Raw genomic sequence first — 23441 nt, 5'->3', positions numbered from 1 at the left:
ATGAATATGTCCTTTAACCTGTCACACTCTCCCCGACAAAATAAATGTTGTCCCAACATTACCAACATTGTCTTCTTAAACAGTCTATAAGCACTGGACGTAGAAAATCCTCTTCTGTAAGCTAGTACTTGAGCAGAGGTCAAAGTTCACAGTTCAAATAGAACCAAGAAGTTATATTCACAGTCCATATCTGTTGACCAGCTGTATAAACAGTCCATAAGCAGTCTTTTCTCATACTATTGTCAACAGTCCATCAGTTTTAATGATCTATATGCATAGTCTGCTAATTGTCTCGTGACAGTCTGTGAAATCAGTCAGTAGTCCATGGTCAAACATGTCAACTCTGTCTGTGGCCTCAAGTTTGCTGAAGTCCATACATGTAGGGTGGCTGAAGGTAATATCGCTGTAGTGATGGCAGCCATGGAACCAGTCCTGGTGCAGGGTAGACAGGGAACAACTGTGGCTGTGGCTGGATACTGTAGCAGGAAGGGATACCAAGCTGATCATAGGTGGTACGTCTTGGAGGGTGTCTCTCTCTTTGTGGCAGCTGGTAAGCTGGTTCCTCAGGTTCAGCAGCAGCAGTTAATGAAGGAAAGGCACTTAGTGGACGATCATCAGGCACATTTTCAGCAGGCAAGTTCATCTCCTCAGCAGGCAGTTCTTTAACTGTTGTTTTCTCCTCCAGCTGATTTTCAACAAGAGGCTGTGCTGGTAGCGTATCAGGAACTGGCACCGCAACTGTCTGTTTCACTGGTGGGGGCCTGTTTTCCGACTCTCTCGCTGGTTCAGCATACCTCTCAGGTACTGTAGGAGATGTGGGGACCTGTAGCGGCTCATGATGAAGGTCATATTCATCCCCGCTGTCTTCATCAGAATCTAGAGGCTGTGATCCAGGCTGATGTCTCTTTTTCTTACTTTTGTCATCTTTAGTCATTTCTGGTTGTCCCTCAAAAGGTAAGTGGTCACAGGACATGAGCAGGTTTCTGTGCAGGACCCGGGAGCGTCCCCTACCCTTTTCTGGTTTCAACTCATAAATCGGCAGGTCTGAACCCATTTGTCTCACTACTGTGTGAATTTGATCTTCCCAATAGTTACGGAGTTTGCCTGGTCCTCCTCTTGGTGTCAGGTTTTTAATCAGAACTCGCTCGCCAGGCTGTAGCACTGAACTCCTAACTTTAGTGTCATAGTACTTCTTACTTCTTTCAGCAGCTTTCTGAGCATTTTCATTTGCAATGGCGTATGCTTCTTCCATTCCTCGTTTCCAGTTCTCCACGTAGTCTCGCTGGTTACTGGAACCTGCCTCTGTGCACAATCCAAAGAACATATCAACTGGAAGCCTGGGTGATCTCCCAAACAGAAGATAAAATGGTGAATAGCCAGTCACTTCGCAACGGGTGCAGTTATAGGCATAAACCAGTTTGTTTAGAGACTCCTTCCAGTTTGACTTTTGTGTCTCAGTTAGTGTCTTTAGCATTTGCAACAATGTTCTGTTCATTCGTTCCACTTGACCGTTCCCCATCGGGTGGTAGGGTGTTGTTCTGGACCCCGCCATGCCACTGAGTTTCTTTAACTGATGGAACAACTGATTTTCGAATTCTCCCCCTTGGTCATGGTGGATGCGGGAGGGGAACCCAAACTTCAGGGCAAAGTCATTGAAGATGAGATTTGCAGCAGTTTTTCCTGACTTTGATGTGGTGGCGTAGGCTTGAGTGAAACGTGTAAAATGATCAACAATCACGAGGATGTGTTGGAGTATGTGAGTATGTGCGTGTGTGCTGGTCTGGCATCTGTTGTGGGGGGTGGGGATGTTGGGGGGGGTATGGGATGGACCGCGGGAATTATTTGCTAGGATAATAATTGCTTGTCAATGAATTAAATGTAATACAATGGCAATCCTGGTTATATGTTAGAATCCTATGCGTGAACTGCCGACATTATTACGCATATTAATTGATAATGATGGAAAATAGGATATGCATAATAAAAATAAAAAAAATTGTTATATAGATATATATATATAGAGGTGAAAGCATTGGAAATGCTTTTGGCGGTTAACCTGCTTCTGTTTTGTGGGTGGCACTGTGTGCTGTTTTCGATGGATGGGTCCTGGCCTCTCGGGGCCTTAGGGATACGGAGGGACGTGGGGGGGATGCTGATCACTGGGATGACGGCTCAACTTGGGATGGGGAGGGGCTTTAGCGGGGGAATTAGTGGAGAACAATTGAAGGGTTACTCCGTAGCAATGCAAATATCACGGTACAGCTATATGGACACTCAATCATTACGCTATTTTTTATTGGTAAATTTACAAACATATATAATGATAAATAGACTTGAAACTTGTATCTCATTATGGTGTATGGTGAAATAAGTATAGCCAGTTATAATTGTAATGGCTTAGCTGATAATAACAAAAGAAGAACAATATTTACATGGCTCAAAGAGAAGGAATATAATATATATTGTATACAGGAAACTCATTCAACAATTCGAGATGAAGTAGCGTGGAAAAAAGAATGGGTGGGGGGAAATATACTTCTCCCATGGGCAAAGAAATTCAAAAGGGGTGATGATATTAATTAATAGTAATTTCGATCCGAATGTGCAAATTGTCCAAATAGATACGCAAGGTAGATGGATTATTTTAAATATGGTATTGGACCATAAACAGATATGGCTCATTAACCTTTACGGACCAAATAATGATGATCCACAATTCTTTGACAATATATATAATAAATTATCAAGCCTGCAAGCAACTCAAGACAATATTATTATGGTGGGGGATTATAATACTGTTTTAAATAGCTCAATGGACCGAAAAGGAAATCACACCACAAACAATCACCCACATGCTCTTAAGGAAATTGTGAATGTCATGGATACATTAGAACTAGTAGATATATGGAGGCTTAAATATGCTGATCTAGTGAGATATACATGGCGGAGACTGAATCAAGCTAGTCGTCTTGACTTCTTTCTTATCTCATTCTCGTTGGCACCAAAAGTAAAAAAAGTGTTGATAGGGGACAGAATGCGGTCGGACCATCATATAATAGGCATATACATTACTCTGACTGAATTTCCACGTGGGCGAGGATATTGGAAATTTAATCAAAGCCTATTAGATGATAATTTATTTATAATTAGAACAAAGGAATTTATAACTGACTTTTTCCAACATAACATAGGTACAGCGAATCCCCTTATTGTATGGGACACCTTTAAATGTGCCTTTAGAGGCCATGCAATTCAGTACTCATCTCGAAAACAAAAGCAATTTAGGTCAAAAGAGTTTATACTAAGAAAGGAAATAGAAAGTCTAACAGAACAGATAGATGGCAATAAAAACTGTAACATAGAGGCTCAGAATAAATTAGAGGAAAAACAAAAAGAAATGGAAAAACTTATTCAAGAAAGATCAATTGTAATATATTATAAAAATAAAGCAAACTGGATGGAATATGGGGAAAAATGCACAAAATTCTTTTTTAATCTTCAACATAGGAATGCTACCAAAAAGAACTTAATGAAACTGGTTACAATTGACGGAGTCACCCATAATTCACCTAATGATATTTTGAAGGAAGAAACAAAGTATTTTAAGCATATGTTTTCTTTTCAGTCGCCTCCATCTCCTCTAACTGAAGCTAATTGTAGAGATTTTTTTCCTATTGATAATGTCAAATTAACAGCCACACAGAAAGACTCATGTGAAGGTGAAATTACAGAGGAGGAACTTCTGGATGCAATTAAAGACTTTAAGTCCGGGAAAACTCCAGGGTTGGATGGCATACCAATCGAGGTATACCAAACCTTTTTTTGATGTACTAAGAGGACCGTTATTAGCATGTTTTAACCACTCCTATGTAAATGGTAGATTATCTGACACTCAAGAAGAAGGTCTGATCTCATTATTACTGAAACAGGATACAAGTGGAAAATATAAAGATCCAGTCCATTTACAAAATTGGAGGCCCCTTACACTTCAGTGTTGTGATGCAAAAATCCTAGCAAAATGTATAGCGCATAGAATTAAAAAGGTATTGTCGGATATTATTCATTCTAATCAGACAGGTTTTTTACATGGAAGATACATTGGAGATAATATAAGGCAAGTATTGGAAACAATAGAACACTATGGAAAATATGGGAAACCAGGCCTGCTATTCATAGCAGACTTCGAAAAGGCATTTGATAAAGTTCGACTGGAATTTATATATAAATGCCTGGAGCATTTCAATTTTGGAGAATCTCTTATAAAATGGGTCAAAATCATGTATAGTAACCCTAGGTGTAAAATAGTAAATAATGGCTATTTCTCAGAAAGTTTCAAACTGTCAAGAGGAGTGAAACAAGGTTGTCCACTATCGGCATATCTATTTATTGTGGCCATCGAGATGTTAGCTATTAAAATCAGATCCAATAATAATATCAGAGGATTAGAAATACAGGGCTTAAAAACAAAGGTGTCATTGTACGCAGATGATTCATGTTTTCTTTTAGATCCACAACTAGAATCCCTCCACAGCCTCATAGAGGATCTAGATACATTTTCTAACCTCTCTGGATTAAAACCAAATTATGACAAATGTACTATATTACGTATTGGATCACTAAAAATTACATTTTTACATTACCATGTAGTTTACCAATAAAATGGTCTGATGGTGATGTGGATATACTCGGAATACATATCCCAAAGGAAATAAAAGATCTCACTTCAATAAATTTTAATAGAAAGTTAGCAAAAATAGATAAGATCTTACTACCATGGAAAGGAAAATACCTGTCAATTTGTGGAAAAATCACCCTGATTAACTCTTTAGTATTATCCCAGTTTACCTATTTGCTTATGGTCTTGCCTACGCCTAGCAAACAGTTTTTTAAATTATATGAGAAAAAAATATTCAATTTTATTTGGAACGGCAAGCCAGACAAAATTAAAAGAGCATATTTATATAATGAATATGAATTCGGAGGACAGAAATTATTAAATATTAAAGCATTAGACCTATCACTAAAATCTTCAGTCATCCAAAAGTTATACTTAAATCCGAACTGGTTCTCAAGCAAATTAGTAAGATTGTCTCACCCACTGTTCAAGAAAGGCCTTTTTCCCTTTATTCAGATTACAACCTCTCACTTTCAGTTATTTGAAAAGGAAATAATCTCCCAAATGTCACTATTTCTAAAACAAGCCATAGAAAGTTGGTTGCAATTTCAATTTAATCCTCCAGAAACGACAGAACAAATAATGCAACAAATATTGTGGTTAAATTCAAATATACTAATTGACAAAAAACCTTTATTTTTTGACAGAATGTTTAGAAAAGGTATAATCTTCGTAAATGATATCATCGGTAGGACTGGTGGAGTTATGTTGCACATGCAGCTAACAAAAACATATGGAAATGTCTGCTCTACCCAAAATTACAACCAAATAATTGCAGCCTTACCGCAAAAGTGGAAGAGGAAAGTTGAAGGGGGAGAAAGTAAGGAACTTGTCTGTCGGCCTTGCATTAAAGAACATAATTGGTTAAGGGAAAACTGTGATAAATAAAAAAGTATATCAGTTTCACTTAAGGACCAAAGGATTGACAGCAGTCCCATATAGATTGCAAAATAGTTGGGAAGAGATCTTTGACGTACCGATCCCATGGCATAGTGTTTATGAACTGACACGCAAAACGACACCGGATTCAAAAATTAGAATCTTTCAATTTAAATTATTATATAAAATTCTTGCTACCAATAGAATGTTATTTATATGGGGGATACAATCTTCCCAGCTCTGCAGATTTTGCTGTGAAGAGATAGAATCATTAGATCATTTGTTTTGGTTCTGTCCATTTGTAGCTTGTTTTTGGACACAGGTCCAGGAATGGCTAAAGGATTGCAATATTTACCTGGAACTAACCTTGCAGATAGCATTACTGGGTGATCTGAAAAGTCATAGTCAATCAATCAATAATATAATAATACTTTTAGCAAAAATGTTTATTTTTAATTCACAATCTGTAGAAGCAATGAGAATAGAAAGGTTCAGAACTTTTGTAAAACATCACAGTACGGTTGAAATATATATGGCAAATAGAAATCCTATATGGATGGTGTTAAGAGATAGATGGGAGGTATTGAATAGAGTTGAAGGATGGGACTAATAACAAATAACAACAAATAATAACAAAGATAGCTAATAATGTAAGCATACTGTGTCCATAATAAGTATATAGGTTGTATGTTGGGAGCTTTTGGGAAAGAGCACAGTTAGAAAGATATGGCATTTAGAAGCAAACCGGATGGACATCATGAAAATGATCGGAGAGGTTGAGAGTAGAAGAAGTTCAGGAGCAAAAAAATAAATAAATATATATATTTTTATATATATATAGATATAGAATTATTGTAAAATTAACTCTGTCCATAAGGTGTAGATAGTAAGTATAGACCGGAAGTAGAGGCCTGGGCGTTGTTGTTCACTAATTTACTCCAAGTAGGGAAAGGATGGTGGGGTTGAAAAGTAATAAAGGGGAATATATATATAAAAAAATAAAAAAAACATGGGGGATTGGAAGTGATGCAGACAATTACATTGATAGAAGATACAATCTATCTGCAATATTAAGCTGATCCATCCCCCCGAAAAAATAAAATTAAAATAAATAAAAATAAAACAATCACGAGGATGTACTCATATCTCCCTTTGCATCTGTCGAGATGGAGGAAATCTATACATACCAGTTCAAATGGCTGTGTTGTCACAATGTTTGTCAAAGGGGCTCTTGTTTCATGGCCTGGCTTTTTCTGCTTGACACAGCTACAAGTTTTAGTCACATAGTGCTCGATGTCAGATTGCATATAAGGCCAGAAGAAGCGGTCACGTACTAGTGATACAGTGCGGTCAGTACCTTGGTGTCCCATGTTATTGTGCAACTCTTCCATCACTTTACCTTTGTACTGCTCTGGTAGAACTAACTGCTTGCGGGCTGTAGTGATTCTGTAAAGAATACCATCACTGTCGATTGTCAATTTGTCCCATTCTCTGAATAGGCATTTTGTCTTTGGACTGAATTCCTTTTGCTCTTTAATTGGCGGTTTGGAACCAGACAGCTTGAAATCGAGCACAGGACGGATGACCGGATCAGACTCTTGTGCCTCTCTTATCCCCTCTTTTGGGATCGAGTTGATTGTTGCTGTAGTTGTCTCACCTTCAGCTGATACTGACATAGATGCAGCTGAAATTGACCAAGGCACAAAAGGCTCTTTCTGTACCTCTACTGCTTGTATCGTGGCGGCAATGGTGTCTGGTGGAAGCTCCTCAGAACATTCTCTCATCAGTGACTCTACATCCAGTGGCATCCTCGACAAAGCATCTGCATCACTGTTCTCTCTGCCTGGCCTGTACTTTATTGTAAAGTGGAAATCAGCCAATTCTGCAACCCACCTGGAAGTGGTTGCGTTCAGTTTGGCAGTAGACAGAATGTAGCTGAGCGGGTTGTTATCGCTGTATACAGTGAAGGTCGGAGCATAGTACAAATAATCATGGAACTTATCAGTGATTGCCCATTTTAGAGCTAGAAATTCTAGCTTGCCAGAGTGGTAGTGATAGTTCTTCTCAGCTGCTGTTAAGGTTCGAGAGCCATAAGCAATGACCCTAAGCTTCCCATTTTGCTCTTGATAAAGAACTGCTCCCAAGCCTTGGTGTGACGCATCAGTGTGTACAACAAATGGCTGAGTGAAGTCAGGGAAACCTAAGACTGGTGGGTGAAGCAGACACTCAATCAGCTGTTCAAGTGCCTGTTGATGCTGGTCAGTCCACAGGATTGGCTTGTTTGAGGGCACCACATGACTTACTTTCTTTGTTTTTGCTTTCCGTGGGTGGTCAGGTATTTTCTCTGAATCTGCTTTCAGGAGGTCATACAGACAGCTGGCCCTCCTAGAAAAGTCTTTGATGTACTGTCTGTAGTAAGTGAGTAAACCAAGCATTTTTCTGAGCTGGCCCACAGTCTGTGGTCTGATCTCTTTCAATGCTCTTACTGCTTCAAAATCGGCTGGGTCAACTTTGCTGCCGTCTGCAGACACTATTCTGCCCAAATAACGGACCTGGGGTTTAAAGAGATCACACTTACTTGGCTTGAGTTTGATGCCATACTCTCTGAGACGCTGCAAAACCTTTTGCACATCATTCACATGGCTGTCGAAAGTTTTACTGAAAACTAGCGTGTCGTCCAGATAAGGAATGCAGATGTTGTCCCGGAGCCCTTCCAAACATTCCTCCATACAACGCTGAAAAGCTGCAGGAGCGTTCATGAGGCCGAATGGCATACGTATCCACTCATAGAGTCCCCATGGGGTCACAAATGCTGTCAGTGATCTGCTTTCTTCAGAGATGAACCCTTGGTGATATGCTTTTCCCTGATCTAAAAGGGAGAACCAGGAATTATCACCTAAACTGTCCATGATGTCCTGGACCCGAGGGATGGGCTGGCGGTCGGGATGTGTCTTTCTGTTCAGGTCTCTGTAATCTATACACAACCGGAGGGTCCCGTCCTTCTTCCTAACGCACACGACAGGTGAAGAATATGAAGAGTTTGACTTCCTAACCCAACCCTGGGCTATGACGTCATGAAGGTAACCCTTCATCTCCTGATACAGTGGCCTGGGCACTGACATGTATGTGCGCTTGACTGGTTCAGAGTCCTTTAGAGAAATAGTCATTTTCAATCGTTCAATGCAGCCAATGTCATTGTCTGATCTGGAGAAGGAGTGACACTCTTCTCTAAGCATTTTCCTAACAAGCTCTCTCTGTTCTTCGGTTAGGTGACTTAAACCTACTGGTGGATCCCACTGTTCAGTAGCAGTACATGGGGTCTGAACACTGGTGTGATTCACTGTGGCTGGGGTGACAGCTTTTTCAAAGACTTGGGCAGGTAACACAGTCATAATGGTTTGTACTGTACCGATTATGGTGCGTCCTAGCAGGGCAATGTCGTGGTCAGTGGGGTTAGAGACATTTCAAGCATGACAACTGGAAAAACAACTTTTTTTAAGTCTGACTAGTTAGTCAAAGAACTCAAGTTCATCTGGCCACTGCGGGTTCAGGTCTGGCTGGAAAAGCATTGTCATGTCGTCTTTGAAAGGCTGGGAAGCTACACGGCACTCAATCTGAATGCTACTGTGTTTTGGTACAGCAACCTTCTCTTTCTTGGTTTTCACTGCGTATTCATCTGTCTGTTCTGCGCTAACAGCCTGTATAAAAGCCCTCACCTTATTTCTTTTGAGGCTTGGGAAAGCTTTTTTCACTGTACTGTACCGTTTAGTCTTTTCGGTCATTGTCAGGATGTGCTCAATAACATTGAAACCTATGATGGGATGAGATAGGTGACAGCCTTTCATTACCAGCACTGGGATGATCAGTTCCTTTGTTTGGTCAGTTTCAGAGGCTAGCCGAAAAGTTGTTTCAATCCATCCCAGGTACGGCATTTCAGTCCCATTTGCTGCCGTCAATCTTAGATCATCAGGTGAGTCCAGAATTTCTGAAACATCCCTCAGCCTTGCGTTTGGGAGAGATTCCGCTTTCCATCGTTCATCAATGACCGATACCTGAGAGCCTGTGTCCCATAGGGCTTGGAGGTGGTGGCGATTGAGGTGACACTCAACAAGGCACTGTCTACCGACTAGCGAGGTGACCTTATGGGGGTGGCAACCTTGAGCTAGGGATGGTAAAGAGTGGGCATTTTCTTCTGTACAGGAAAGCTTTTCACAGGTAGAGTCAATTTTTAGGTGAGTGCATTTTTCCTTATGTTTAGTCCAATGTTGGTTTTGACATCTTTTGGAACAGTACAGTGTCTCTTTACATGATGAACATTGTTTCAGGTTCTCAAATTAATCTTCTCTGGCACAATTTGCACATTTCTGGGACTTTTTGGTAGCTACGGTTAACACTTGTCCCTCAGCGGTAACCCTTCCCCGTTTAAAGGGGCCTCTTTGGATGGTCTGACTCCCCGGATTTTACATCCAGCTTGAAAATGTTCTCCACTCCCACATCGGAAGCAGTGTGTGCAGCGTGCATCTGTTCTGGCCTGCTGGCAGACAAAACACCTCCTTGGAGCTTGAGCAGAGCGGTTGGTATACAGGTTAGGTGCATATTGATACTGCACAGGGTCAGGTGCTTGGGGCTGACTGTAGTTGCTGTAATACTGCTGCTGGGAAACAGGTGGCTGGGGGTCCCTATCTGGCCTCCTAACTGGAAGTGGGGCATGGGCATAAGGCGATGACTGAAACATAGGCTGCTGTAATGTCTCCTTAATCTGAGCAATCTCTGCACTGAGACCTTTTAGGGAAGCTACACCTGTCTTAAGTTCAGCTAACTCTGTTAACAGTTCTGCGGGTATCTTAGCTTTGGCTTCCTTCACAGGACACTTTGCAGATGGCGTATCTTCTAACTGGACTACACTTACGGTTGTAGCAGGCTGTGGGGCATTAAAACGCTTTTTGTTTCGTCTTTCTATCTCATTAGCACAAGCAATGTTAAGCTTCTCTAGCAAAACCTCATCTGATGTTTCGCTATCAAGCAGGAGAGGCTGCATGTCTATCCTGATACTGTCACTCTGGAGACCTGTAAGGACTGTGTGTAAACACATGCGCTGGACTAGAGCAGGGTCATACTTAAGCCCTGATTCTGACTCCTGGGACGCAAATAGTACTTTCTGCCTCAAATCTAAGACGCGCATCAGGAAGCTTTGAGGGGTCTCCTTGCTATGCTGTGCTTCTGAAGCTAGCTGTTTGTAAAGCTCTGTTGCACTCTTCTCTTGGAAGTGGGAACGCAGGATGCATCTAAGTGTGGGAATAGTTAGCTGGGGTTTACCTTCCAAGTAGCTGCGTAGCTGTGAGCCTGGAGAAATAGCCCTGATTACTGCGTCTACTATTTCTACCTCAGGATAGCCTCTGTTAAGTCCATTCTCAATCTGATGGGCAAGGCTGGAAAAAGTCAGTTTATCTTTCTGGCCCGGTTCACCTATCTGACCAGACATTTTTAACTCTTTGCGCCAGTATGAGCCGGGCGGTGCACTGGGTGAGAGCTGCATGCTCCTCTGAAGATGGGCAGGGGGTTGGGGCTGGCGCAGAGAATCACTGGCTTTGTCTGCAGTACTCTGCTCAGTTCCCACCCCTTGTTGTGGGGTTACAGTTCTCAGTCCCTCGATTATGTGATGTGTTCTGGCTGTTTCAATATCATGGTCAGTTTGCCCTGTCTTGCTATCTATGCCACTGATCATCTCTGTCATTTTGTCTTTAAGTAACAATAATTCCGACATGCCGCCATCTTCTAACTCTGCAACTTCCTCTCTTTCAAGGAACATCATAATGTGAGTCATCAGTGATATGCGGGATTTGTCTTGAACATCTCTTCTCTGTTCGCCTGATATGTCAAGGAAATCACATACGTCTAGTAACTTGTCTTTAGTCAGGGTGTGCAATTCTCCTACTACCTCTTCTTGTAGTTCTTCCAAGGCGGTTGTCATGTTGACAGGACAGGAGGAACCTTTACTGTGCAGGAGTTGACTCTGAATTAGATGGTCCTTACTGTCTCTGATGGTCTCTCAACGGCCTCAGTTGACACGTACTTAACCCCCAACTTCCAGCTCCCCTCGAACAGCAACACTTTCCTCACTGCAGCCTGCCTGGGTTGTTATGTAGGGATTTAGCTGGCTCGAAATTCAGCGACCAGGATGTGGAAGCCGGACATCTGAGCAGCAATCTCAGCGGAGCCTCCAAAATGTTACGCCCCTGAAAAAGGGGAGAAATAATCACGAAAGTGATGCAGTTATGTTTCCTCACTGAAAACTTTAGTATAATGCTTTTACAAAAATACCACATTTTACAGAACAACAGATCTACAGGAACCAGAGTTTTGTAGGGTACAAAGCTTATTCAAGTCACAACAGCATAAACTGTAATTCACTAAAACATATACAAATGTTTCAATATAACTGTCAAACACAAAGTAGCTTTAGCTCAGTAACCCATAACTACATTTATCAACCATGTCAACAAAGTATTCGAAACACATTATACAAATAACCCCAAATATATTATTAACAGCGCACATGCTCATTCACAATTAGCATAAAATGGCAGCTACTCTCAGTACGAAGCTATTCTTCGCTGCAACCAAGCAGGTTTCACTCACACACGCACCTAATAACTCTCTTCAACTTAACTCTAACTTACTCAAGATGTTACTAACACATACCTTAAACTCTCTTGACATGTTAGCAAGTTATTACATTCAAATTAACTCGTTTTATATCAATAACGTACCTGAAAAAGGGGAGAAATAATCACGAAAGTGATGCAGTTATGTTTCCTCACTGAAAACTTTAGTATAATGAGGAAAAAAGACCGCGATTTCCCCAGGAAGTTGGGTGGAGACCAGAGCAATCGATCTCAGGCTCATAGATTAAGAGCATTTAGTAGATCACAGATTAACACCTTTACCCTTAAATTAGGCACCACAAAATAAAGTAGTCAATATAACGTTTACACATTCCTCTTACAATATTTACCCTTTGTACACTTGACGGATTTTAACACAATTATGAATTTTATCAATCTCTATGAACTAGTACTGGATGCATGATCTTTTTAACCTTAGATATTTTAAGATCCTTACATACCATGAACTTACTAATACTTTTTAGTGTATAACAGGCTATGAATATGTCCTTTAACCTGTCACAAGTGCAGGCAGGGGAGTGGCATATTTGCTCTACGTAACTCTAAACTCATAAAATCCCACGCATGCGTAGTTCATTCACCAATGCGATTTCAGAGTGAGAAGAGCTCCCAAGCAGCTCTCTCCAAGCTAAACAACAGAAAGTAGACAGACCAGCTGTCCCTCCGTTATTTCCAACACAGACAAACAGTAACACTTAACAAAACTCCCAAACCAACACAGAACATAGAACACAAATCCTACTTCGAAGTTTCTTATCTTCACTTATCCTAATCTGCAGATTTATAGTTATTTTCTTATCCATTACAAAACATCTCTATACACTCTTAAAATCCTCCCTGTATGCTCATAGTCTTTTAACAGTTATTAAACGTTCTCTTTTTATAGAGACTCATAAGATTTTAACCTTAACTTCCTCCCAGGGGGCTCATAGTTTTTTAAACAATTATTAACGTTCTCGCTAATGGAGACTCATAAGATTTTAACCTTAACTAACATATTTCCTTACAAAAAACTAAAACCTCTGTTGTCATAGCCTTAGTCGACACACAGCAGAGACCTCCCCTTTTTTTCACACACGCACAGGCTCTCTTTTCTCACACACACACAATTCAAGAGGAATGTATCCGTTCCTACGGTCCTCTAAAGCATGCTACCGTCGTTCCTTATTTCTCATAGTTCCTTCCTAAATTTCTGCTACCTAGAGTTTGCAGATATTCAATGAGAGGTTACATCGAACATATACCTCGTCAACTATATGTCGAGGGGTAACTTACAAATGAATGTATTTACCACAAACTCCAGTTCCCAGAACTGACCTTAAAAATCAACCTAGTGAGTTTTCAGGATTTTCGGCCCATCCTAATGATCGCCTCGTTTGAGGGCTTCCGTAGATCAACGACGTCCTAATTAGTATACATTTTTCCTTAGTTCCTGGCCTTATTCCTTCATTCTATTCTTTTTCAATTTTATTCAAGCCAAATATCCCTGTGCCCAGTGTTATCAATTCCTATAGACACTCCCCCCTGTTTGCGTTGTTTTCAACGCAAACAAATTTAGAACGGATTCTCATCACACAGCAAATAACAGCAAAGCGCACACGCAAGTTCTTAACGGTGCAGTCATTCAACGCACACACACGGACACACGAACTGACCAGTGCCCAAAGTGGTGAGAAAACTCACCCTTATCTGCCGGACTCTGGAGCGAGAGTCAGCCCGGCACCCATGATGCAACGTTGAAACAGACGCAACACGTCCAAAATACCTCGTCGCCATTAATGTAGTGTCGAGATAACGATGCTGAGATGCTGTGAAAACAAGAAATCTGCTGACACTGTCCTTGATTATAATGGTTTATTACATCAAAGATTTCAGCGTCAATTTACAGACTCCTGCAGACATCTGGAGAACAACTGACCCAATCTCTAATATGTTATATTCTCCCCGTCCTTTGTTTCAACCATGGTATTTATAATATGTAACATGATATGGGTGGTTTTCCCATAAACCAATCCCAGGCCTTCACATAACAGACTTCCTCTGTTTTAGGGGGCCCCTATAGTAATGCTTTCCAGATGCTTCCGCAAGCTGAGTCAACTTCCTCTAACACACCATTTGCAAACGTCAGCAAAGTCATAAACTGTTTAGACACTACACTACATAAAGGAATACATACTAATGCTCAAGTGTCCCCCTCCCCCAGTACTTTTATAGTCATTTTTCACGTGGATTTCCACTCACCTTCTTCCTGTTCAGGCTGTTCTGTAGCGACAACAGGGGTCCTGACATACCTGTAACAAAATAATACAGCTTTAGGGACCATTTATCAAATGGTGACAAACACAAACTGTTTTGTGGCCTTCTTGCCAATAGGAAATCTTCTTTGATTTTGTGTAATGTTCAAATTAAAAGAACATACTACTATACTGATACCTAGATGGGGTAGTCTGTATTTAAAACGTGAACATAAACATTTCATTTTAGTCATTTAGCAGACGCTCTTATCCAGAGCGACTTACAGTTAGTGAGTGCATAAATTTTTCATACTGGCCCCCCGTGGGAATCGAACCCACAACCCTGGCGTTGCAAGCACCATGCTCTACCATCTGAGCTACAGGAGGCTACATGAATGCCCTGCTCTCACCTTCCTGCCGTAGAGTGTACACCATGGTCCCCAACCTGGCATTCTTCTCAACTGTGCTCTCCCGCTCTGCCACCCTGCTTTTCCTCCGTCTGGCTGCCTGAGCCTGCCTCCCCTGCTCCTCCCCCTTGCTCTCCTCCGAGTGATCATCATCATCATCATCATCATCATCTTCCTCATCTTGGCCCATGGGTTCTTCTGTTAGACCGCCATTGAGGTCAGCCAGGAACTCTTCTTCAGTCTAACAGATTACACACAAATACTTTGACTTTCTTCAGTCATTATAGTGGTGTTACTTTTATGACATTTCTAGACTGCCAACTTATTCTATACTGCACACCCTATACAATAAGAGACAAAACATTTGAAATAAATTCCCCTCACCATTGCAATTCTGGAGCTCTTCCCCAGAGCGTTAGGGTTGCGGCGTCTCTTCTTGTGGAGTTCCCATCGGTCGGAGACCAGGCCCATGCTAAGCAGCTTCTCCACCAGGCGGGCGCAGGACCGTTTAGCCGTCACCTTCTTCAGGATGTTCCCCAGCACGTCTACGGAAATATAACAACCACTCAAAACTGGGTTCAAATACTATCTGAATTCAAAATACTTTAGCTGGGCTTGATTGAGCTTGCCCGGCACAATGGAACCAATAGAATGAGTGCAAAACGGCAAACTGAAAGATTTCAAATAGTAATTTAACCCAGGTCTGCAACCATTATCCCAACGGAGACGAAGAATACTGCAACCCTTATCACTATGGTAACATGGTATAGCATGGGAATCAAGGGCACCTTCAAAACGTACCATCCGAATCTCTGAACTCCTCAAACAGCATCTGTAGCTCTCGTCCTCTGTCCACAGGACGATACGAGTGCCTTTCCTTCATGGAGGTCAGATCAGAGGCTACAGGTCAGGTTTTGTCCTTTCAATACTCTAACTAGTACTGACATGTAAACAGTATGTTACATCCAGACATTAATATAGAATCTCTATGGTAAAAGCTAGCAGGTTACAGGATGTAGCCTAGATATGATGGCCCCCAGACAGACACCGACTGACCTCTGTTTCTTCAGGTCTTTGACACTGTCCATCAGCCCCATCGCCACCAACTGGGCCACCACCTGCCGACGCTGGGTGGTGGCCCAGTTCAGGGACTTGAGTCCCTGAACCACGTAGGAGCCTCCAAAGCGAGAGTGTCTAAGGAGAGGAAAAGGCATCAGACAATACAAAAGCATGCAAATCACAGGGGTTTTCACCTGGCTTCTCTCTAGAGAATATCTTGTTCTCTTTAACTGCTCTGAGGTCAGTTTGTTTATTCAAATCTACCTCTGCTCTGAGATCAGTGTAGTTACCTGGTTCCTCTCTGGAGGGTGCGGCTGAGTTTCTCCGCCTGCTCTTTCTGTCGTAGCACCTCCAGCTCCTGAACATCTCTCTGTTTCTCCTGAGTTGAACGAGCCTGACCCGCACTCACCAGGAGCTCAGGCGTCTGCAGGGAGGTAGAACATAGAATTAGAATCAATAGAATGGACACTTTCACTTAAAAAGTCATTCTGTGGGCTGTGTATGGGCAGCCATATTGGGTGAAGCAGAAGCTGGAATGTTTGATTAATTCATTCTCAGCCTTTTTGATGCATGCGATTACACGGACAGGTACCTAGTCCTAGATCAGCTACCCTACTCAGATATGTTATGAATATGGGCCCAGGTGTGTTTCTCTCAGGTCTCACCTGGTCTCTGAACATGAGGGAAATGACCTCCAACACATGCATGGTCCACTGCTGCTCGCTCTACGCAGAGACCAGGAACTTGATCAGGTCGTCCAGACCACTTATGTGGATGGCCCACAGCAGCTTGTCATGCACACTGGCATCATCGTCCACGTTCTACATTGACTCCCGAGTGGTGCAGTGGTCTAAGGCACTGCATCGCAGTGCTAGCTGTGCCACTAGAGATCCTGGTTCGAGTCCAGGCTCTGTCGCAGCCGGCCGCAACCGGGAGACCCATGGGCGGCGCACAATTGGTCCAGCGTTGTCCAAGGTAGGGGAGGGTTTGGCCGGCAGGGATGTGGGTTTGTTTCCCACAGGGGCCAAGTATGAAAAAATAAAATAAAAAATAAACGTATGCATTCACTAACTGTAAGTCGCTCTGGATAAGAGCGTCTGCTAAATGACTAAAATGTAAAGGTAATACCAGAGGAGAAAGGAGGGCGGAGGCAGAAAGGATAGAAGATGGAGGAGATAGGGAGAGAAAAAGCGGTGAGAGAGGAAAAGAGGAGAGGCAAGAGAAAGACAGAGGGGGGAGTAGGGAAGGGTAGTAAAATAGACAAGACAACAAGAAAGACAATACAGTGAGTGATTGAGATGATTCAACATGGCAGACATTGAGTGTTGCTCTGATGAGCGAGCCATGGTAATGGACCAAGGCTAAAAACCTCAGCAGGAACTGCTGCTTGGGAATGGGAATTTACTGAATGGGGTCACAGCATAACCGGACACAGTGAACTCTGACCTTCTCCTCGTAAGGGTCAGCGGGGACATGCAGTACATTCCTCTCTATCAGCAGGTTGTCCTCCTCCTGCCTCTGCTCCCAGTCCTGAGAGGGAGAGAGAGAATTATTTAACACACGGCCAATGCTTCTCTCTCTTTTTTTGAAAATTTGTGGAGGACTCCATTCTGTGGTGTGTTGGTCTGAAAGTGCAACACTCACCAGTTTCAGCAGATTGTACAGGGTTTCACTCAGAACTCCAAACACCTTCTCATTGGCAAAGGCCTGAGGAGAGGGAGAGACATAGGGAGAACAGTCAATCATACTGCTCATACCGTAGTCCTCCACTCTTCCCCCCTAGAGTGGGCTCAAATAGATAATCATTACACTGTGTGCACAATTATTAGGCAAGTTGTATGTTTGAGGATTAATTTTATTATTGAACAACTACTCAACCTATTAAAACCTGAATATTTAAGAAAGTAAGTGAGGTTTTGGCTTTCTTTGGATAATATCTATGTGTGCACAATTATTGGGCAACTATTAGTGTGCACAATTATTATGCAACTAAATGAAAAACAAAAAGTTCCATCTCACTTGTTTATTTTCATCTGTTAAAGTGAGAATAATAAACTCAAAATTTACAAATAAACATTTCTGACATTTCAACAACAACAAAAAATCAGTGACCAATATAGCCACCCTTCTTTTCAACCACAGCCTCCCAGACACTGGTCAGAGAGGTGTACTGTTTTCCTTCACCGTAAATCGACCGTTTAAGAAGGGACCACAAGTTCTCAATAAGGTTTAGGTCAGGTGAGAAAGGGGACCATGTCATTATTCTTTAATCTTTAAGGCCTTTACTGGCTAGCCACGCAGTGGAGTACTTCGACGCATGCAATTGAGCATTGTCCTGCATAAAAATCATGGTCTTCTTGAAAGATGCAGACTTTTTCCTGTACCACTGCTTGAAGAAAGTGTCTTCTAAAAACTGGCAGTAGGTTTGAGAGTTGAGTTTGAGTCCATCTTCAACCCGAAAAGGTCCAACTAGCTCATCTTTAATACCAGCCCATACCAGTACCCCACCTCCACCTTGCTGGCGTCTGAGTCGAAGTGGAGCTCCGTGCCCGTTACTGATCCAGCCACGGGCCCATCCATCTGGTCCGTCAAGAGTCACTCTCATCTCATCAGTCCATAAAACCTTTGAAAAATCTGTCTTCAGATATTTCTTGGCCCAGTCTTGATGTTTCAACTTATGTGTCTTGTTCAGTGGTGGTCGGGTTTCTGGCCATGTCTCTGAGCACTGAACACCTTGTACTTCTGGGCACTCCAGGTAGGTTGTAGTTCTGGAATATGACAGCACTGGAGGATAATGGGTTCCTGGTAGCTTCACGTTTGATTCTTCTCAAATATTTGGCAGTTAATTTGCGTCTTTTTATATCAACACGGTTCTTGCGACCCTGCTGACTATTTGCAACAAAACGTTTGATGGTTCTGTGATCACGCCCCAATATCTTAGCAATTTCAAGAGTGCTGCATCCCTCTGAAATACTTTGTACAATTTTTGACTTTTCAAAGTCAGTTAAATCTCTTTTTTGGCCCATTTTGCCTGAGGAAAAGAAGCTGCCTAATAATTATACACACCTTGATATAGGGTGTTGATCTCCTTAGGCCACACCCACCCTCATTACACAAATACACATCACCTGATATGCTTAAATCCAATAAGCATTCCAGTTTATACAGCTTGGAGTTGGGAAATATGCATAATAATGATGATATGGTCAAAATACTGACTTACCTAATAATTGTGCACACAGTGTACAGAGGACGTGTCCCAAATGGCACCCTATTCCCTATATATGGGCACTACTTTTGACCAAGGCCCATAGGGCTCTGGTAAAAAGTAGTGCACTATAAAGGGAATATGTTGCCATTTGGGACACAAACATAGTGGCACCACTCCTACCTCCTTATAGGCCTGTAAATAGGACACCACTTGCAGGAAGTGGTCTGACAGTGGGGTCATCTGGGACTTTACCGAAGCAGAGCAGAGCAGGTTGGGTAAGGTTGACCATGAGCCTGTGGGGGAAACAGAGAGACAGCATTAGAACCACACTCCAACCAAAATACAACCCCACAGGATCCAATATCCAACATCCATCCAGGCTTCTTACAATTTGTTTAGGGATGAACTACATATACAGTGAGGGAAAAAAGTATTTGATCCCCTGCTGATTCTGTACGTTTGCCCACTGACAAAGACATGATCAGTCTATAATTTTAATGGTAGGTTTATTTGAACAGTGAGAAACAGAATAACAACAACAAAATCCAGAAAAACGCATGTCAAAAATGTTATAAATTGATTTGCATTTTAATGAGGGAAATAAGTATTTGACCCCTCTGCAAAACATGACTTAGTACTTGGTGGAAAAACCCTTGTTGGCAATCACAGAGGTCAGACGTTTCTTGTAGTTGGCCACCAGGTTTGCACACATCTCAGGAGGGTTTTGTTCCACTCCTCTTTGCAGATCTTCTCCAAGTCATTAAGGTTTCGAGGCTGATGTTTGGCAACTCGAACCTTCAGCTCCCTCCACAGATTTTCTATGGGATTAAGGTCTGGAGACTGGCTAGGCCACTCCAGGACCTTAATGTGCTTCTTCTTGAGCCACTCCTTTGTTGCCTTGGCCGTGTGTTTTGGATCATTGTCATGCTGGAATACCCATCCACGACCCATTTTCAATGCCCTGGCTGAGGGAAGGAGGTTCTCACCCAAGATTTGACGGTACATGGCCCCGTCCATCGTCCCTTTGATGCGGTAAAGTTGTCCTGTCCCCTTAGCAGAAAAACACCCCCAAAGCTTAATGTTTCCACCTCCATGTTTGACGGTGGGGATGGTGTTCTTGGGGTCATAGGCAGCATTCCTCCTTCTCCAAACACGGCGAGTTGAGTTGATGCCAAAGAGCTCCATTTTGGTCTCATCTGACCACAATACTTTCACCCAGTTCTCCTCTGAATCATTCAGATGTTCATTGGCAAACTTCAGACGGCCCTGTATATGTGCTTTCTTGAGCAGGGGGACCTTGCGGGCGCTGCAGGATTTCAGTCCTTCATGGAGTAGTGTGTTACCAATTGTTTTCTTGGTGACTATGGTCCCAGCTGCTTTAAGATCATTGACAAGATCCTCCCGTGTAGTTCTGGGCTGATTCCTCACCGTTCTCATGATCATTGCAACTCCACGAGGTGAGATCTTGCATGGAGCCCCAGGCCGAGGGAGATTGACAGTTCTTTTGTGTTTCTTCCATTTGCGAATAATCGCACCAACTGTTGTCACCTTCTCACCAAGCTGCTTGCCGATGGTCTTGTAGCCCATTCCAGCCTTGTGTAGGTCTACAATCTTGTCCTTGACATCCTTGGAGAGCTCTTTGGTCTTGGCCATGGTGGAGAGTTTGGAATCTGATTGATTGATTGCTTCTGTGGACAGGTGTCTTTTATACAGGTAACAAGCTGAGATTAGGAGCACTCCCTTTAAGAGTGTGCTCCTAATCTCAGCTCGTTACCTGTATAAAAGACACCTGGGAGCCAGAAATCTTTCTGATTGAGAGGGGGTCAAATACTTATTTCCCTCATTAAAATGCAAATCAATTTATAAAATTTTTTACATGCGTTTTTCTGGATTTTTTTGTTGTTATTCTGTCTCTCACTGTTACATTTACATTTTAGTCATTTAGCAGACGCTCTTATCCAGAGCGACTTACAGTTAGTGAATACATATTTTTTTATACTGGCCCCCCGTGGGAATCAAACCCACAACCCTGGCGTTGCAAACGCCATGCTCTATCAACGGAGCTACATCCCTGCCGGCCATTCCCTCCCCTACCCTGGACGACGCTGGGCCAATTGTGCGCCGCCCATGAGTCTCCCGGTCGCGGCCGGCTGCGACAGAGCCTGGATTCGAACCAGGATCTCTAGTGGCACAGTTAGCACTGCGATGCAGTGCCTTAGACCACTGCGCCACTCAGGAGTACCTACCATTAAAATTATAGACTGATCATTTCTTTGTCAGTGGGCAAACGTACAAAATCAGCAGGGGATCAAAAACTTTTTTCCCTCACTGTACACAAGTTAAGTCCTCCATTTTCTAGCCAAGTGTCCCTGTAGGCCTGTACTGAGGCTGTGTAGTGTACCTGATGCAGGCGTCAAACAGGGCCTTGTCCTGGCTATGCTGGGTGATGATGGGCAGCAGGTCGTTCTGGAGGATCTGGCCCGCCCCCAGCTGATGACGGGTGTCCCACGTGTCATCCTCATGCCGCATGTACCGGATCAGGTCCTTCACACTCTCTACAGGGGACACACACAGGGTCAGAGGTTGCACATGCAGTGTGCATAACAGCCCTGTACAGGATTTACATTATTTATTTAGTGCAGTTAGGCCTAGCTCAGATTAATACAAGTAAGTTAAGTTGATTTGATAGTAAATATACTGTAAATCCTCCCTAAACACAGTACTTCACTTCAAGTCTGGGTCCTAGTACACATTACTACCTTCAGCACTGTGTTTATAGCACAGCAAGTGTTGTTAGCCAACGTGTGTAGTAGCTCACCTAGACAGTCAGGTACTTTGTGGTAGGTGTCTCCCTCCAGGTAACCCAGGGCACTGCATGTTGTCAAAAGCTCACAGTTCATCATGTACAAGTCCATATAGCACTAGCCTGCCAGCAGGAGAGGCGGTGCTCAATCTGACAGACTGCAACCAGGAAATGGAAAAATAGACATTTATAATGAGGTGGGGAAGAAGTCTTTTAATATAGTTCTGGAAAGACTAAAAGTCAAAAACTAATATAAATAACTATAGATGAATATAGTATACCATAAAAACAAGTACTGTATGAGAGAAATTATAGGCTTGTTGGCTAATAATCAGAGCTGAGGTCTTCAGACGTCAGCTCATAGGCCGTTCAAACCTGTAGGAGACAAAGAGAGTGAGACATTGTTATATGGCCTTTACCAGCACTAGCAACAATTTACATCAAATGTTATTACAAAGTCACAAGGAATAATCAAGATAAGTACTAGTGATTTTAGATTTTGTTTATTGGGAATTAACACAGCCCAGAAATTTTTTGGTATCTCATTAACCAATAACTGAGCAACAAGTCTGGAATTGCAATCACATTTTTTCAGCACTAAAAAATATGCTGTATTGTCACATACACCGGCTAGATGCAGTAAAATGTGTTGTTTTACAGGGTAAGCCATAGTAGAACAGCGCCCCTGGAGCAAATTAGGGTTAAGTGCCTTGTTCACGGTCACAGACTTCTCCCCATTTCAGCTCGGGTATACGAACCAGCGACGTTTCGCTTACTGGCCCAACACTCTAACTGCTAGGCTACCTGCCATTCTAGTTGTCACGCCCTGGCTCTGGGGACTCTTATATGTTGAGCCAGGGTGTGGATTTTCTATGTGTTATTTTCTATGTTTTGTTCTAGTTCGTGTATTTCTATGTTGGCCAGGGTGGTTCCCAATCAGAGGCAGCTGTAGCTTGTTGTCTCTGATTGGGGACCATACTTAGGCAGCCTGTTTGGCACTGTTTATTGTGGGATCTTGTTCCGGAAGGTTTGTGTTCAACCCAGGACTTCACGTATCGTTTGTTTTGGTTCGTGTTGTGTACTGAAATAAAAGAATGTACGCATATCACGCTGCGCCTTGGTCCGCTTCATCTAACGACGATCGTGACACTAGTAGCAGATTGAATGCCAAGACGACAACTTTGCAGCACAGCGAGCATGCTGCTTGGCTGTATGTCTCAATCTCTTCCTCTCAAAACACACACACCTTTACTATGACAAGATCCAAACGGACAGTTGAGTTGAAAGGCCTACTATCAAATCAAATACCGCAAAGTTATCTGGTCCAGGATTAGCCCAGACTACAGGACCTAGTGACATTAACCATCTGACCTCACCTAATCTGGCCAGCGGGTCACTGAGTTCAGGTAAACAGGCCAGTAACACCATTTGGACAACATGAGCAAATGGTGTGGATGAGAAGCAGCCTTTTGTTTTGTACACAGAAC

General features: G+C 42.5%; 1 pseudogene; it reads right to left on the bottom strand.

Moving 5' to 3' along the window:
* Positions 1-22066, bottom strand: part of LOC121578803 — a 33821-nt pseudogene extending 11755 nt beyond the window's left edge.
* Positions 22067-23441: the final 1375 nt, after the last annotated feature.

Source organism: Coregonus clupeaformis, unplaced genomic scaffold, assembly GCF_020615455.1.
Source record: "Coregonus clupeaformis isolate EN_2021a unplaced genomic scaffold, ASM2061545v1 scaf0005, whole genome shotgun sequence".
NCBI classification, from domain to species: Eukaryota; Metazoa; Chordata; class Actinopteri; order Salmoniformes; family Salmonidae; genus Coregonus; species Coregonus clupeaformis.
This window is presented reverse-complemented; position numbering and strand designations above follow the sequence as displayed.